At 43.8% G+C, this 17,178-nt stretch overlaps 1 long non-coding RNA gene across 1 annotated transcript in view; it reads right to left on the reverse strand.

Annotated features, from left to right (window-relative positions):
* Positions 1-17,178, reverse strand: part of LOC129655587 (uncharacterized) — a 99,166-nt gene that overhangs the window by 27,041 nt on the left and 54,947 nt on the right. The window contains exon 4 of the long non-coding RNA XR_008716051.1: positions 10,894-10,940. This is a non-coding gene — a long non-coding RNA (uncharacterized LOC129655587). The remainder of the gene's footprint in view (positions 1-10,893; positions 10,941-17,178) is intronic.

The following is a 17,178-nucleotide window of genomic DNA, read 5'->3' on the forward strand; positions in this document are numbered from 1 at the left end:
GCTGTCCATCTGTGTAGTAATAGTTAGTTAGTTGCAGGTATCTTATCATGCATGCCCTCAGCATCTTGATTCCTGGGTATTTGTATCCCCCAAGACTAAATCTTGTGTGAGCCAATGAAAGTACATGTAGGTCAGAGAAGATAATAGGATTGCTGCTGTTTGGTCACTAAGTTGTGTCCAGTTCTTTTGTGACCACATGTACTATAGCCCGCCAGGCTCCTTCTGTCCATAGCATTTCCCAGGCAAGAGTGCTGGAGTGGGTTGCCATTTTCTTCTCCAGCAGATCTTTCTGACCCATGGACCAAACCTAGATCTTCTGCATTGGCAAGCAGGTTCTTTACCACTGAGCCACCGAAAATCCACTGAAACTGTTAGTCACTCAGTCATGTCTGACTCTTTGTGACCCCATGGACTGTAGTCTACAAGGCTCCTCTGTCCATGGAATTCTCCAATAATGTCAACAACAAAACAATAACAATGATGGTGGTAATAATAATAAGAGCAAACCTTATAAGCATTGCCTCTTAGGTGTTTTGCTTACAATAATCCATTAAATATTCAAAATATCCCTATGAGTTAATATACAAAATATATAAACAGCTCATATAACTCACTATCAAAAAAATCCAATCAAAAAATGGAAGACCTGAATAGACAACTTTATAAAGAAGGCAGATTGATGCCTAGCAAGCAAGTGAAAAGATGCTCATAATCACTAATTATTAGAGAAATGCAAATCAAAATATCAGTAAAATATCACCTGTTAGAATGAATATCATTAAAAATCTACAATGATAAATGTTGGAGAAGAGGAGGCACAGAACACTTGCACACTGCTGGTAGAAATGGAAATTGGTGCAACCACTGTGGAAAGTATATGGAGGTTCCTTTAAAAATTAAAAATAGAACTGCCATATGGTCTAGCTATTGCAGTCCTGGGTATATATCCAGGAAAAAAAAAAAAAAAAAAACAAGGAAAAACACGAATTTTAAAAGATACATGTACCCTCATGTTCAGAACAGCACTACTTATAGTAACTAAGATACAGAACCTAAATGTCCATGTACAGATGAACTGATAAAGAAGAAGTGATGTATACATACAATAAAATGTTATTCAGCTTCAGCCATAAAACAAAGAACGAGATTCTGCCGTTTATAGCAACATGGAGGGACCTAGAGAATATCATGCTTACTGAAATGTCAGACAAAGACAAATACTGCATGATAACACTTACATGTGGCATCTAAAAAGTAATACACATTAATGCATATGCAAAAATAAATAGACTCACAGTTACAGAAAGTGAACTAGTTTTCTATGTGAAGAGGAAAGGGAGAGGAGCAGATTAGGGATATGAGATTAAGAGATACATATTATGTATAAACTAGATAAGCACCTAGGATATACTGTATAGCACAGGAAATTAGAGCCAGTATCTTCTAATGACTTTTATTGGAGCATAATCTGTAAAAACGCTGAATCCATTTGTTGCACACCTGAAATGAATATAATATTGTAAATCAACTATACTTCAATTTTTAAAAATTCCTACGACAGGTGCTATAATCTTCATGATTTTGCAGATGAAGAAACTGAGTCATAGAGATTTAGTAGTGTGATAAATGTCCTATAGCCACTAACTGGCCGATTAAGACTATAAATGGTGTGATGTTACAAGTTTAACAACTGGGACTTCCCTGGTGGTCCAGTGGTTAAGAATCCACCTTCCAATGAAGGGGACATGGGCTTGATCCTTGTTTGGAGAACTAAGATCACACACCTCAACTACCAAAGTCCATGTGCTCTGGAGCCCACGTGCCACAGCTAGAGAATCTGTGCCCTGCAATGGAAGATCCCGCATCCAGCTGTCCTGGTTCTGAGGCAAGGGCTTGTTTCCATGGCACCAGTCTCTCCCAGAACACAAAACAGGAAAAGAGGAAACCCACATCTGTTGAGGCTCAGATGAATGATGTGACTTGCCCACCAACACAGCTCACAAGTAGTAGATACAAGAATTAAATCCTAGTGGGCTGACTGCATTACTTCTGTGTTCCCGTCTCACCTGCAAAGCTCAGAGGAACTATCAGGAGCATACACAGGAGTGTTTTGAGACTCAGGATGTAGAAATAGGAGGGACAGGGGAACAAGAGCTCTGGGAAGTCAGTTGTGATAGGGTTTGAGGAAGAGTTCTAGTGCTCAGACCTGTGCTGCCCAGAAAACCAGGAGGTAGAGTATATTAGTTTCCTGCTGCTGCTGTAACAAACTGTCACAAACTTAGTGGCCTTAAATGACACAAATGCATTCTCTTATAATTCTGGAGGTCAGACGCCCAAAGTGAACCTTGAGCTAAAATCATGGTGTTTGCAGGTTTGGTTCTTCCTGGAGGCTCCGGGGGAGAATCTCTTCCTGACATCGTCCAGTTTTCAGAGGCTACTTTGGTGTCCCTTGGGTTGCAACCACATCACTCCAACCTCTGCTTCCATGTTTGCATCATCCTCACCCTCTTTGACCTTCTTGCCTTCCTTCTAATAAAGACCCTTGTGACTATATTTAGAGCCCACCTGGTAACCCCAGGATCATCTCCCCGTCTCAGAAGATTAATTTAATCACAGACACAAACTCCCTTTTGCCACATAAAGTAACATTCACAGGTTCCAGGACTTAGAACGTCCTTGGGGAGCCATTTTTAAGCCTACAACACAGGGTCTCCAAAAAATCCCCCTTAGTCAGCTCACTCCCCGAGATGTTTCCTGGTTTGTTGAGGCCCCAGGAAGCTCATCAGCATGAAGCTAATCCAGCAGGTGAAAGTGCTCTCTAGAAAGTACATGGAGTCAGTGTAAGAGACGCATGGTAACTTGAGGCTCCACCAGGATTTCCAACCCAGACTCTACTTTTGAGTGTGGGGCCGCCTCATCTCTTTGTCAGTGACTGTAACAACTGCAAAAGTCCCCAACCTCCCAGGAATGCAAGATTAGTTTATCACTTGAAAATCAATTAATGTAATATACCATATCAATGGAATAAAACACAGAAACCACATGAGCTCTTACCATGTATTTCAATTTAAAAATGAAATTAAGCCAAGTCTCTTTATAATAGAATCAAAATAATGAAATCCTTAGGAATAAATTTAATAAAAGAAGTACAAAACAATACTCTGAAAACTATAAACCATTGTTTAAAGAAATTAAGATGATCTATATACATGGAAATACATCTCAGGTTCATGTATCAGAATAATAAACTCTGTTAAGATGTGAATATTTCCTAAATTGTCTACAGATTCAACACAATCCCTATCATAATCTTACTGGCATTTGGCAGAAATTGGAAAGTTGATCCTAACATTCATAGCAACCTAGATGGATGGGATGGGAAGGGAGATGGGAAAAATGTTCAAATGGGAGGGGACATGGGTAAACCTATGGCTGATTCATGTTGATGTTTGATAGAAACCAATGCAATACTGTAAAGCAATTATCCTTCAAATAAAAATGAATAAATTTTTTTAAAAGTAAGGGGAAAAAACATTCATATGGAAGTCCAATTTTAAAAGTTACTACAAATCTGTAGTAACCAATAATCAAGACACTGTGTTAGTGTCATACGCATTTGCCTATAATTCATAGAATAGTATTGATAGTCCAAAAATAGATGTTCACATTTATGGCCAATTGACTTTTGACAAGGATAAATTTTCCAAGATAATTTAATGAGGAAAGAATAGTCCTTTTTTAAAAAAAAATTCGCATTTTATTTAGGTTGAAATAAACTATACAAAATTGATTTTCTTCACCAAAAGTAACAGCAATATTTTCTGTATTATTCCTAGATAAACTACAAAACACTTATTTTTGTAGGTTTTCTAGGCTTTGCTTGTAAATCGAGATGAGGCAGTAGATACAGTCATGGAAAAAGACAGAAGGAAATAGACAAATCAGTTGTCGGTATCCATGGCCTCTGATCCTCTCTTGACCATGAAACGGAAGTGTTCAACATGTACCTGCCAAAAAGCTTACGAAGACGTAGGCTCAATAAAGGAATGTAAACAGTGATAACCAGGTGTGGAACAACAATGGCAGGCTCTTCCATTCAAACTGTAACTTGTTGCTTTAACTTCATTTGATAAAGACAAAATCTACACTGAAATCCTTGTTTGACAAGCTCACACGTTTCTCTTACAGTCTGATAATTTTCTTAACTGTCCTTTACAGATTTTTAATAGCATACTTAAAACTTCTACTATTCAAAAGTCAGTCATGAGCTTCATTGTAACATTTTACAAAATGTGTTCCTTCCTTCCATACCTCCTCTAATTTTATTTTTTCAAAGATCTGATAACTTAATACCTGACAATTGGATCCACAGAGATAAACATAATGTCTAAAATAACTAAAACAATTCCAAAGTGCCAATAGGAGAGATCACATAAAAATGTAACATGGTACTTTCTATGCTATATTCTGGAAGAACAGTTTGGTCTCCAAAGCATGGGCATTCAAACAGGCCATTTAAACAGGCAAATTATCAATGACTAATGAACTCAATGGGAGGCCTACAGGTCAAGATATTCAGTGATTATGTGGCCTACCCTTACAATTTTTCTGTAAGATATTTTTAAATTTCTGTATTATAGGTTTTTTTCAAATATCAAAGAGAAAGTCTAGGTTAAAAGTCTCTTAGGTATTTTCAATGGTTTCTGAATTATCTGCCGGAAGCTCTGACTTACTTGTATAGAGTTTGATATACGTATCGAACATTAAATCCAAGTCGTGTTTTATATCAAAATTTATGTTAAGCAAAGCCAAGTTACTTGACATTTGATATGTCAAAGTGTTCCTCAAGTATGCTTTGAGACACTTTCGCCCAATTTCATAGCGTTCATTCTCAACTTTCATCACAGGAAGAATGCATAGGACCTGCAGCAACGCATAAACATTAGGAAAAAACTTGATGTCTGGTAGATGAAGGCCTTCATAAATAGTGGATGGAAGTTCTATATCTTTCCCTCTGTGTTTCCATTTGATTCTCCAACAGTGCAGCTCAGCAGTGTGTCAGAATTAGGTAACTCACTTCGGTACATGTCAGCATGGTGCTCTTCTGATGTATTGAATTTGAGCTGTCCCATGATAGAGGGTACCAGGGATAAGCATTTAAGAGCTTTGTGGTGCTGTTCTGAGACTATATCTTTCAGTTCCTGAATAATGTGTTCCACAGTTGGAACACTTAGAGTTTCTTTATAGTAACTCTCAGAGGTTCGCTGCGGAGAAGGCACTGGCACCCCACTCCAGTACTCTTGCCTGGAAAATCCCATGGACCGAGGAGCCTGGTAGGCTGCAGTCCATGGGGTTGCTAGGATTCGGACACAACTGAGCAACTTCACTTTCACTTTTGACTTTCATGCATTGGAGAAGGAAATGGCAACCCACTCCAGTGTTCTTGCCCGGAGAATCCCAGGGACGGGGGAGCCTGGTGGGCTGCCGTCTATGGGGTCGCACAGAGTCGGACACGACAGAAGCAACTTAGCAGCAGCAGCAGCAGCAGCAGCACAGGTTAGCTGAGATTCCAGGTTACTGTGCTGAGCTCTGTGAAATTTCCCTGGGAGTTTCATCTGAAAACAGTTTGGTTGTCAAATCTGTCGCTTCCTCAAGCCAAAGTTCATGATAAACTTCAATATTCCCCATCACTTCATTTAGTGAATGTAACACTGCAGTCAAGCTACTGGTTGCAAAAAAGCCATCAGAGGTTTGCCCCTGAAGATTTTTCCCAAAGCCTCTTGGAAAAGAGAAAACATTTTAAAGAACAACAATGGTAACAATGAAATCAAAATCTGTTACCACACTATAGAGCACAAATGCTCGGCCAGCTATACAGTTATTCCATCTGACATTTGTATCAATATTTATGCCATCTAAACTTAAAACAAGAGCTTGTAGGAGGTCCACTAAGATTTCAAAAGCATCATGCCTACCTGTCCACTGAGAATGGCAAATTTCCTTCAGTTCTTTGCCCCTTTCTTCATTGTTCTGAAAGAGGACACAAATTATACTTTCAAGCTCTAAAAGCAGTTGTGGTGATTGATGGAAAAAAGAACAAACTTCCTCAATTGTTCCTAATGAGACAGATACTCCCATAACAGGCACTGATTTTGCCAACCACATATTTAAGGCACAAGAAGAGCAGAGTGTGTAGCTTGGGGATATTTCTCTAAAAGTCTAGAAGCAACAACTTTCATTTTGGATGAAGATCCACTAGACACAATGTAAGCCTGGCCGCAACAGTACTCCATGTTTAATCCCCATTTCTCAGTTATTATAGTGTGAAATTTCTGCATCAGCTTCATAAGGTGGAAAGCCTACAAATTTCTCTCTCAGGTTGTGAGCTACATCAGCAAACCTCACCAACACAGGCAGGTGCTCTTCCCCTGAAATGTCCACCACATCATCAGTGATGATGAAAAAGAAGTGAGAGTCTCTCACTTACCTGAGGGTTTCTTCCCAAATGTAGCTCTCACAGATCTCTAGCATCTATTTCTGTTGTTTTGGAACAGAACAATGTGTTAACTGCTGTTGTCTCAAAGCGCTTTCTCAGAACCTCTTCATCAGAACTGATCCAGCACTCTAGCAGCGCTTGAAAGTTATCAAGAATAAAAAGACTTTCTTGGATTTCATCAGCTTCATGGCTGTCCAGAGGTATGTTTTGTTTTCCCATAAGAATCAAAATTTTAGATAAAGATTTTAAGTATTCTTTGTTTTCCTTCTCTTCAAGAGTTAAAGATAAAATGTCTTCATCCTGCTCTTCACCCCCTCCTTCTGCACAGGAATTTTGAGCATTGCTGTTGTTTATTTCCTTATGTTTTGGTTCCTGTTCAGAAGTTTCATCAACAGGTCTGCTGCTGCTAAGTTGCTTCAGTCGTGTCTGACTCTTTGTGACCCCATAGACGGCAGCTCACCAGGCTCCCCCTTCCCTGGGATTCTCCAGGCAAGAACGCTGGAGCGGGTTGCCATTGCCTTCTCCGATGCATGAAAGTGAAAAGTGAAAGTGAAGTCGCTCAGTTGTGTCCGACTCTTAGTGACCCCATGGACTGCAGCCCACCAGGCTTCTCCATCCATGGGATTTTCCAGGCAAGAGTACTGGCGTGGGGTGCCATTGCCTTCTCCGCATCAACAGGTCAAGGCCTTTTAAAAAGGCATTCAGAAGTTGAGTCATTAACACGATCACTTTTTTTCTGTTTCAGTGTCTCAATTTCATCTTCACTCAATTCTTTTTACTCGTTTTCTGTGTCTACTATGTGGATTATTCAAATGGCTGTTAAGATCGAATACTATTGGTATTGCATTATCTCGGAGAACGGTCCCATAAGGACTAGTTCTGCAGATCATAGAAGTTTCAAAGTGTTTGGCACACGGTCGATAATGTATTTAGTTGATTAGGTATTTTATCTTCCAAGTCTGCTCGCCTACAGCTCACCACCTACTTCTGGCATCTGGCCGGATCCCACAGGAACCTGAAGAAGGCCAGGTCAGACTGCATGCTCTTCCGCGTGCAGTTGGGGGCAGCGCAGAAGTTCCGCGTTGTCTGCCTGCCGCCAGCCCAACCCCACCACCCCTCTCCCCCCACCGCCCTCGCCTGCTCAGAGCAGCCTGTCTGCCCTTCAAGGCCAGAGAGGGAAGAATAGTCCTTTTAATAAAATGTGCTGAGACAATGAATAGTCGTGTTCAAAAGAATGAAGTTGGAACTCTACCTCACATCATTTACAAATATCACTTCAAAATGGAGTAAAGACCTCAATATACCAGCTGAAAATATAAAACTTGTAGAAGACAGCAAAGGGTAAGTCTTATGATCTTGGATTAGGCAATAGTTTCTTAGGACCCCAAATGCTCAAGCAACAAAAGGAAAAATAAGGATTCTTCAAAATTAAAAACATTTGTGCTTCAAAGGACACCATCAAGAAAGTAAAAAGGCAACCCATGGAATGGTGCTGCCAGAAATATTTGCAAATTATATATGTGAAAAGGATTTTATCTACAATATAAAGAATCCTTGTGCTTAGTTGCTCAGTCATTTCTGACTCTTTGTGACCCCTAGGACTCTTTGTGACACCGTGGACTGTAGCCCACCAGGCTCCTCTGTCCTTGGGGATTCTCCAGGCTAGAATACTGGAGTGGGTTGCTGTGTCCTCCTCCAGGGGATCTTCCCAACCTAGGGATCGAAGCCAGGTCTCCCACATTGCAGGTGGACCCTTTACCATCTTAGCCACCAGGGAAGCCCAAGAATACTAAATTGGATAGCCTATCCTTTCTCCAGTGGATCTTCCTTGCATTGCAGGCAGAGTCTTTACCAGCTGAGCTACCATAAAGAATCCTTACAATTCAATAATAAAGACACAACTAATCAAATGAAACAATGGGCAAAGGATCTGAATGAACATTTCTCCAAAGAAGATATATAGATGTCCATTAAGCACATGAAAAGATGCTCAAGGTCATCAGTTCAGTTCAGTTCAGTCCCTCAGTCATGTCTGACTCTTTGTGACCCCATGGACTGCAGCATGCCAGGCCTCCCTGTTCATCACCAACTCCCAGAGCTTTTTAAAACTCATGTCCATCAAGTCAGTGATGCCATCCAACCATCTCATTCTTTGTCATCCCCTTCTCCTCCTCCTTTCAATCTTTCCCAGCATCAGAGTCTTTTCAAATGAGTCAGTTCTTCACATCAGGTGGCCAAAGTATTGGAGCTTTAGCTTCAACATCAGTCCTTCAAATGAATATTCAGGACTGATTTCCTTTATTATTGACTGATTGGATCTCCTTGCAGTCCAAGGGACTCTCAAGAGTCTTCTCCAACACCACAGTTCAAAAGCATCAGTTCTTTGGTGCTCAGCTTTCTTTATGGCCCAATTCTCACATCCATACACGACTACTGGAAAAACCACAGCTTTGACTAGACGGACCTTTGGTGGCAAAGTAATGTCTCTGCTTTTTAATATGCTGTCTGGGTTGGTCATAGCTTTTCTTCCAAGGAGCATCTTTAATTTCATGGTTGCAGTCACCATCTGCAGTGATTTTGAAGCCCAAGAAAATAAAGTCTGGCACTGTTTCCATTGTTTCCCCATCTATTTGCCATGAAATGATGGGACCAGATACCATGATCTTTGTTTTCTGGATGTTGAGTTTTAAGTCACTTATCATCAGGGAAGTGCAAATGAGAAAACAATGAAATATTACTTTACCGCCACTAGGATGGCTATAATCAAAAGCACGGATAATAACAAGTGTCACAGAGAATGAGAGGAAATTGGCTCTCTCATCCATTGCTGGTGGGAAAGTAAAATGGTGCAGCCATTTTGGAAACCGATCCAGCAGCTCCTCAAAAGGTGAAACACAGACCTAACACATAACCCAGCCATTCCACTCCAAAGTGTATGCTTAAGATAAATGAAAACCTATGTCCACATAAAAAGAATGTTTATAGCCACACTGTGTATGACAGCTAGAACGTGGGAAACCAGATTGTTGCCCTAATGGTCTGGAAGCAAGCGACGAGAATGAAGACAGAACACAAAATCTGGTGCAGTGGGTGAGGAGACCTGCAGCCTCTATTGGACTGAGGTGCAGAGTCCACTCTGAGTCCAGATTTTATTCCTAAGTGCAGACTACAAGAATTTCTTTGGCCTTACTTTCTCAAGACATATTCTGTTTCAATCACATACTCCTAAATGTCATGGATTGCACCGACATAGTCCAGATTTCCTTATTTTTATCCCAGGCTGTTTCCTTTTTGGGCAAGTCTCAAGAACTATCAGCAAGTGTGTAGGCAGCGTTCATGCCTGGCGCCGACCCAGTGTTCCAAAGCCCATGCTTTCATGATCCCAGTCATACTCCCTTCTGGGTCTGGCCTTGGGGTTTGTAACAAGGCTATTATTCTAAGAAAAATGTGAAAGATAATTATTAACATAGTTTCTTAATATACGCTGTTTTTCCAGATTCTATTTCTGTGGAATTTCTCAAGGCTGAGAAAGTATGTTATTAGGAATTCCCACTACACCAGATGGTCAAACCCAAAAGATGAGTGGATAAACAAAATGTGGTATAAATGGAATATTATTCAGTCATAAATGGAATAAGAGCCATCCAGAAATGAAGTACTGATACATGCTGCAACATGGATGAATCTTAAAGAGGTTATTTTAAATGAATGGAGCCAGCCACAAAAGACCACATATTTTGTGATTACATTTATATGAAATGTCCAAAACAGGCAAACCCATAGAGGCAGGAAGCAGAATAGTGGATCCCTAGGGTTAGGGGGATGCAGAGAATGGGGGATGATGGCTAAAGTGTAAGGGATTTCTTTTTTTTGTTTGTTCGTTTATTTATTTTTAATTGAAGGATAATTGCTTTACAGTATTGGTTGGATTTCTGCCACACATCAACATGAATTAGCCATAGTTGTACACATGTTCCCTCCTTCTTGAACCTCCCTCCATCTCCCACCCTTTCCCATCCCTCTAGGTTGTTATAGAGCCCCAGTTTGAGTTTCCTGAAGAATAATGAAAATGTTTTAAGTTAGTTGTGGTAATAGTAGCAGAACTCTATGAATACACTAAAAACCACTGAATTGTTCACTTCAAATGGGTGAATTGTATGGTATATAAATTATATCTCAATAAAGCTATTAAAAATTTAAAAGAATTGACAATAGAATAAGAGCAAGAAAGCAAGAGTCCTCGACCTGCCCAGCAATTCAGTTTCTCTTTAAACATCATTCTATCTGCCACTGCTTGCAACTCTGTGATGGAGGAACTACCTCTTTGTAGAGCTATTGCAGTTGTGTGACAAACCCTATCTCCAAAAGGAAAGAAGGAAACCAGCTTAGGTACCTACCTATGCCAGTCTCTTCACACATCATCTCATTTAATCCTTGAAATACCCTGTAAAGAAAGAAAATATTATTACCCAGTTTTACAGATAAAGAAACCCAGGCTCAGAGAAGCATACTATACGTCCTAAGACACACAGCTACATTTGAAATCAGTCTGTTTGATTCCGTTGCTGGTGCCCTTTCTCCAATGCCACGCTAGTGCCCAGGATCTGAGTCCTGTGTCCCAGCTGCTGAACATCTGCTCACACTCCAGCCCCTTCCCCAGCCCCAGGCTGCTGCTCTGTGATGGTTTCCTGCCCCTTCTCCCTGCACTGTACACAGAGAACAAAGACTCGTGCTGGCACCACAGCCAGCTGGCCTGATTCCCCAGAAGAAGAAATTCCAGTGCCAGAGAAGCCCGCCTGTGCCTAAGGAAGCCCTGGGGGCCCCAGAGGAATGGAGAAAAACGCCCACTCCCCACAGCAAATGGGCCAGACCAGAGACTGTATCCTGCCCACAGAGGTAACACCTGAGAGGGGTGGGAAGAGCCCAGTCCTCCCACGGGAACTCATGGCTAGAATCCTCACCTTGGAGCAGAAGGCTCCGCAGTGAGACAGCAGCGGAACAGGAACATTCTCTAGTGAGAACAGTCAGGAGGTCTGGCCTGTGCTGGGAACCCAGACTCTGGATTTCCAAACCAGCCCAGAGGTTCATTCCCAATCCTTACCCCTTCCTGGGAGATGGTCCCAGCAGGTTTGGGATGGCCCACCTGGCATCCACAACCTCTTCCCATCAATGACTGTGATCTGAGCTGGGAGAAGGGGCTTTCCCTAGGAAGGGAGATGGGCCAGAAGGAATATAGGGATGCAGAAGATGCGGGGAGGCGGGGGGACTGAGTCACCACAATCATCTTTACCTGACAGCCAGGCCTTGAGGGCAGGGTTTTTCTGCTTGGCCCAGCCAATTGGCCCCTAGGGTAGCCTAGTGGGATGAGGCCAGTGACTGCTGGGTGGAGCTGGCTCCTCTTAAAGAGAGGGAGAGTTGTACCAGACTCAGCCTGAGCTGCAGGGCCATGGTCAAGATGAGAGGTAAGGAGGGTCCCTCCTCTGAATCTGAGGGAGAGGCACCTGAGGAAGGAGGTATTGGACACTGAAACAGGGCAGAAGAGCTAGATTGTGGAGTGGGGGTGGCCTGGAGGGAGGGTGAAATGGGTCCAAGAGGGAGTCTGGGCATAGGGCCAGGCTAGGGAAAAAGGGGTGGGTATGAGATGGGACGGGAGCTAGGTCAAGGGCTATGGGTAGGTCAAGGTGTTGAAAGTGAGTCAAGAGGATAGACACAGATCTAGAGAATGCATTTGGAGGTTGAGCCCACTCAAGGGAAAGGTCATGGGGACTGAGACAGAATGAAAATCACTCAGGGAGATGGGAAAACCTGTCCCGGGTGGAGAATGGATTCCAGAGGTTGAGGTAGGCCTGGCAGGGCTGCTGGGAGGCTTGACTCTCTGTCCCACGGGGCATGGTCACTCCTCTCCTCTTTCCTGAGAAGTCGCCCCTTCAGAAGGCTCTTCTAGCATTGGGAGTGGCCTGCACTGGGAACCAGCGGGGTCCCTGCTCCTCCTCAGTGGGTGGCCCCTGAAGACCCCTTCTCTTCTGAGAGCTTCAGCTGTGCTGCCAATACGAAGACTGGACTAAGGGGATTCTCACCCGCCAAAAAACCTAGAGCTAGTGAGGGGGCACTCCGTGTGCCACAGCTCCTGGCTGTTCCCTTTACAGCAAGTAGCACCAAGGAAACCACACAGACTCTCTTTCAGGGTTTCAGACTCTTAGCGGAATATCTCTGTACATCAGAATAGTTATTTGTATAGGATAAAACCAAGTCACTCTGGACTTACGTTATGTATTAACTATGGTTTTCAATCTTGACTGCACATTAGAAAACACAGAATGTTTTGAAGAAAATACTGTGAGGCTGGAGAAGAACAACAGGACTAGCAAGTTCCTGCGGGGCATGAGTAGTCATTGAGAAAGTGGTCACAATTCCCCTACTCCCTTCCCCGAAGAGAACTGTGCTACACACACACACACACACACACACACACACCCTCTCACAAATGCACACATTTCCAAAGAATACAGACACCCTCAGGCTCCCCAGTCCCACCTCATGCTCAAACACACACAGGGAATCAAACAAAGAACACAAGCAACCAAATTCTCTCTGAAACTCAAGCAATTGCATACATATCATTGTCCCTCCTCCAAACACAGGCCAACATGCACTATTTCTACAACATCTCTCACTTTTCTGTACAGATTCACCCACACATTTACTCGGGTACCTACCCTATTCCACAACATACTCATTTCACATAAAATCACAAACAATGCACAGTTACACAGGGCAATGACCACAGACTCGCAACCACAGCAATTTTATCATAGACAACCTCATACACACACACTCACCATCAGAAGCAGGCACATTTACCCTCCAATAGGAAGCTGCACACAACCAGGATTTTCCAATCACACCCACACACGTGAACATTCACACCCACACAACTAAAGCTAGCATAGTTCACACATTATTCATATCCCACACAACACAGACACAGACATAACCACAAACACATGTTTGCAACCGCACATTGGACAGACACTCCTGACCTTACCACTCCCACTCATCCACACAGCCAAGGATGACAGACACAGACAGGTAGGGCAGGGTACAGAGCCCCAGCCCCCATTCCTTTCTCTGCCCCAGGAATCCTGATCTTGGGGCTTTTGTTGGCCACTCCCAGCTGCCTTGGCTACTATGAGGACTTGGCTAAGTGTTTCCAGGACCCTGAATATGAGTCTATCCTTGTCACAGCCCAGGAGGGCCTCCACACCTCCCCAGTGCCCAAGCGCATAGTGGTGGTGGGAGCTGGCATGTCAGGGCTGACGGCGGCCAAGGCCCTGCAAGATGCGGGCCATCAGGTAAGCTGGTGTGGGAGGGGCCTCAATCATTCACCTCCACTTTGCTTCGTTGGGTGAAAAAAGAAAAGGAGTGGGGTTACAGCCAACCTTTAGAAAACTGAGCATAACCCACTGGGTCTCTTAGCCCTTAGTTATTGTTCCTCAAAAAACTGCATCCCCTGAGACTTAACTGCAACTTGTGTTCTTTTGGAAATAAAAGTAGAGAAGGGCTATGCTAGCCAGAAAGGGCTAAGAGGTGTTCTGACCCTTGCAACCCTGGAGCCCTTCTGCATCACCTACGTTACTCAGGTCCCTCTGGGGGAAAACCCCACTCTGCCCAGTTCGGTTATCCTGCACATTCAGGGACCTACCAGTGAGAATTCCAGAATAGAACCTGTGGCCAGGCCAGGTGGGAAAAGGGAGTACATGACTCTGGGAGTGACAGCAGCCTCCCTGGATACCAGGTAACCATCCTGGAAGCCAGCGACCATGTCGGGGGTCGAGTGATGACATTCAGGAACGAGAAGGAGGGCTGGTACTATGAACTGGGGCCCATGCGAATCCCAAAGTCCCACAGGTAAGTCTCAGGAGAGGGATGGAGCAAAAGGCAAGGAGGAAGAATTAAGAGGAGTAAGGGATGGGCTGCTGCCACTGTGTCAGGGCCCTTTCAGACTCACTGTCTCATGAGATTCAATCCTGCAAGTCTGGTCCCCCAGCTGACAGAGATGATCAAGGCTCAGAGCTTAGGGTAATACAGAAAGTGGAAGATCCCAAACTAATAATGACCATTTGTTGTTGTCCGACTCTTTGTGACCCTGTGGGCTGTAACCTGCCAGATTCCTCTGTCCATGGGATTCTCCAGGCAAGAATACTGGAGGGGATAGCCATTCCCTTGTACAGGGAATCTTCCCAATCCAGGGATCCAACCCAGGTCTCTTGCATTGCAGGCAGATTCTTTACAGTCTGAGCCACCAGGGAGGCCAGATACTACTTTAAGCTATAAAATAAATAATAATAATAGTAGCTGTCATTCGTGGACACTTACTATGTGCCTGGCCCTGTGCTAAGTACTATATGTGCATTATTTCATTTGACTCTCACAACCCTATAATATAATACTCTTATTTTTCCTATTTACAAATCAAGAAATTGGGCTCAGAGATATTAAGTGACTGACCTAAGGTTCTCCTAGGAGGAAGTGACAAAGCTCCTCAAAATCAAGGGAGTACCTGGCACCAAAGTATATGCTCAATTTCTAAATCAGAATCTGGAAGACAACCTGGCCCCCAGTTCTGGGGCTTGTAAGACAAAAAGATCCTTTGCCTGGTGCCCCACCACATGCCTCATTTTTTGCCTTAAGTGGAAACTAAACCTGAGATTTCCCTACAAACACTATCCTAAACCAAACCAAAAATTAACAGTAGCAGCCCAAAGTAGTCTTTAGATATGGCCTCAAACTTACTTAGGGCTTCTCTGGTGGCTCAGATGGTAAAGAATATGCCTGCAAGGCAGGAGAACCTGGGTCAGGACAATCCCCAAGAATACCCTCTCTAGTATTCTTGCCTGAAGAATTTCATGGGCAGAGGAGCCTGGTGGGCTACAGTCCAAGGTGTTGCAAAGAGTCGGACACAACTGAGCGACTAACACTTTCACTTTTCAAGCTTACTTAGAAATGGAATTTTAAATTCTGTCTGAAACAAGATGTCTTGGGCTCTGTAGTTGAGCTCTATATGCTGGGATTTCCTTAAGGGCCTTCTTTCAGTTAAGGGGGAAACCTACTCCCTGTCTCCCTCAGTGCAAAAATAGGAGAAAAAGAACAAACGCAGCAGTAAGAGAAGGCGAGGTTAGAGATGAGGGGGCAGTTGGTCTGGGCTCCTTGGGCACACGAAGAAACTGGTTTTCCTGGAAATAGTTTCTATTGTGAGGTAAACAGGAAAGAGGTGTCACATGGATGAGGGCCACGTCGCGCCTGTGTCTGTTCCAGGTTGGTCCACACCTATGTCAGGAAGCTGGGCCTGAAGCTAAACAAGTTCCTCCAATACCATGACAACACCTGGTTCCTCATCAACAGAAAACGCTACCGCGCCGGGGAGGTTAAGGCCAACCCAGAGCTTCTAGGCTATTCCATGAACCCAGGAGAAAAGGGCAAGAATGCTATAAATCTCTTCTACCAGTCCATTGGCAAGGTGACTCCTGCCTCCTCCCTCTCCCCACCTACCCCCCGCTGCCAACCCAGGGTCAGGAAAAAACAGGTCTGGCCAAAAGTCACCTAGCAAGTTAGGTGACCATCCATCAGGCCACCTTACTCCTACCTGATACTCTTATGATTGGTCTATCTTCCTTCTAACACCCCCTAAGAATGTTGCCACCTGAGCCCTAGTGCCCAGCTCCATCTCTTCTGTCCCGTGTGGACCAATCATCCATTCCTTGGTTAAGCAGTAGAAGGAAGGGGAATCACCAGGTAATCCAATCCTTGGTAATGAATCAGTCTTCCTGGATTGAAGTAAATGTCTTCACCTTTAAATTAAATGAAGGAGAGATCCGGGGGGAAAGAGAAAATTTAGGAGGTGGAAACTCCCTCCCCCTTTTCCTTCCATCTACTTCCTCTTAGTCCCCACCCTCTTCAAAGGATCATCCAGAGAACCCAGAAGTCCCTCCTCTGGCTCTATGACTTTCAAGTTGCTACCCCTTGCTCTTCTCTACAGCTCAAAAGCCTGAAAGAATTAAACTGCAGCCACCTGATGTCCTTTTACGATTCTTACTCCACCAAGGTGAGTGAGGCAAAGTCCCAAGATAGGGATGAAAGGGGGTCTGTGCTCAACCTAGACCCCTGGGATTGTCCCCTCCCTCCAGGACCTTCTCCCAATGCCCAAGGCCTCACCTCCCTGGAGTCCCCTCACCCCTGCTTCAACCTTGCCTACCCCAGGCCCCTACTGAGGCCCCTTCCTACATACTGTGCCCTCTGTCTGATGCTTCCATCCAGCAGGCTTACCTGCTGAAGGAAGGGATGCTGAGCCAAGGAGGAGTAAAGATGATCAGGGATGTGATGAATGAGGATGCTGGATACTACAAGTCCCTTCTGGAGTCCCTTCGGATGGACATGATCTTCACAAGTAATGAGTAAGGCTGATCTGGACCAGACCTTGAGTCTGCCCCTTTCTCAAACACGCAGAACAGAGAAAGGGAACTTTGATTACTGAGTAGTTCCTATGTGCCAGATGCCATGCTAAGCATTTTCCAAGGATGATCACATTTAATGCTATGATCACTTGGAAGGCAGGGCACTATAATTCAGAGTCATGTTACCAGTGAGGAGGCTGAGGCTCAGAGAAGTCATGCAACTCAGATTCA

This window comes from Bubalus kerabau, chromosome 6, assembly GCF_029407905.1.
Source record: "Bubalus kerabau isolate K-KA32 ecotype Philippines breed swamp buffalo chromosome 6, PCC_UOA_SB_1v2, whole genome shotgun sequence".
Taxonomy (NCBI): Eukaryota; Metazoa; Chordata; class Mammalia; order Artiodactyla; family Bovidae; genus Bubalus; species Bubalus kerabau.